Source organism: Cryptomeria japonica, chromosome 1 (genome assembly GCF_030272615.1).
Source record: "Cryptomeria japonica chromosome 1, Sugi_1.0, whole genome shotgun sequence".
NCBI classification, from domain to species: Eukaryota; Viridiplantae; Streptophyta; class Pinopsida; order Cupressales; family Cupressaceae; genus Cryptomeria; species Cryptomeria japonica.
In genome coordinates, this window is record NC_081405.1 from 647,453,020 (window position 1) to 647,454,911 (window position 1,892).

General features: G+C 28.3%; 1 long non-coding RNA gene across 1 annotated transcript; it reads right to left on the bottom strand.

The window, feature by feature from the left end:
- Positions 1–1,064: 1,064 nt before the first annotated feature.
- LOC131856205 (uncharacterized) lies at positions 1,065–1,521 on the bottom strand. Its single transcript, XR_009358331.1, has 3 exons — positions 1,449–1,521; positions 1,275–1,346; positions 1,065–1,172 (listed from the first exon to the last, which is right to left on the bottom strand). It is a non-coding gene; the product is annotated as an uncharacterized LOC131856205 (long non-coding RNA).
- Positions 1,522–1,892: the final 371 nt, after the last annotated feature.

Sequence of the window (1,892 nt, forward strand, 5' to 3'; positions counted from 1 at the left end):
AAGGCAAATCCATTTGTATTTTAAATTCAATGTATTCTGATTATAAAAACTAATCATATGTATTTACTTTTTCTAGGTCTCTCAGAGTAGACTTGGCCTCAATGACTACTATATTGTTTGTGCATACTTTATGTTGTATTTTAAATTCAATGCATCCTGATTATAAAAACTAATCATATGTATTTTTTTTTCTAGGTCTCTCAGAGTAGACTTGCCCTCAATGACTACTATTGTTTGTGCATACTTTATGTTGTATTTTGAGAGATATAAATCCTTATTATTATAATTTAAATAGACTATTTATTTTATTTTAGATATGTCTTCTTGATTACATTTTGTGTACAATATACATAAATGAGAGACTACTGGTCAAATTTATGAATGAGATAATTATGTTTTAATCAAGTTCTATTCATTATATTTGTTAAATGATACTTTTTGATTTAGAATATGTTATAATTATAAGATATGTTTCGATACTTAGTTCAAGATGTATGCACATGTAGTTTATCTAATCACAAGAACTATTTAAATAAAATTCCAAAAATAAAATTACAAGTCCACATAATGCCTATAAAGTTGTTTAAGCACAACTTCCATAAATAAAATTTCAAGTCCACATAATATATAAAGTATGCGCAAAATTTCAAGTCCACATAATTTCAAGTCAATATATATGATTTAATGTGCACATAATTTCAAGTCCACATAATATCTAATGCGCACAATACACATAAAGTATGCACATAATATATATGATCTAATCCTATTATGAAACTATCCATATATATAAAGTATGGGTGTGCACGTGTAAACAAATATGTAAAGCCCGTAAAATAGTACATATCAGAGCCAAATAAATAGTAAAATTTCAAGTCCACATAATCCATATAATATCTAATCCATATATATGTCTAGATGGTAACATGATGTTCACTCCACATAATATCTAATGTGCACAAAATATATAAAGTATGCACAAAATATATATGATCTAATCCTATTATGCAACTATCCATATATATAAAGTATGTGCACGTGTAAACAAATGTGTAAAGTCCATAAAAAAGTACATATCAAAGCCAAATAAATAGTAAAATCTAAGTGCTATCATCAATAACATCTCGTGGTCTCTTGTCCCCAGGACGTGGTCCAGATCCACCTGTCTCATGCTGTACAATAAAAAAATAATATTAAAATATTACTTGAAATTAACTATTAAAAGAATCATTTATCAAATATAGTAGAATTCGTAAATTAAGTTACAAACTTACCATATGCTCATCAGATCCTGTAGCAGTATCTCTCTTGTCCCCAGGACGTGGTCCAGATCCACCTGTCTCATGCTGTACAATAAAAAAATAATATTAAAATATTACTTGAAATTAACTATTAAAAGAATCATTTATCAAATATAGTAGAATTCGTAAATTAAGTTACAAACTTACCATATGCTCATCAGATCCTATAGCAGTATCTCTCTTGTCCTCGGGACGTGGTCCAGATCCACCTGTCTCATGCTGTACAATAAAAAAATAATATTAAAATATTACTTGAAATTAACTATTAAAAGAATCATTTATCAAATATAGTAGAATTCATAAATTAAGTTACAAACTTACCATATGCTCATCAAATCCTGTAGCAGTATCTCCTCTAGCAGTATCTTGTGCAGTATCAACACCAAATGCAGTGCTAGCTAACTCCTGTACAAGGTCAAATTCAAAGTGTCCAATTAAATCTTAAATTAAGAGTAAAAATAAGATCAAATTAAGTATTACATATTAATACCTCAAAGGATGTCGATGTGCGTTCAAATTGGCTCTGATCAAAATTATGAGGATAACCTATCCTAATGGTAGTGTCCACCTGCATACATGCATTTAATGAAA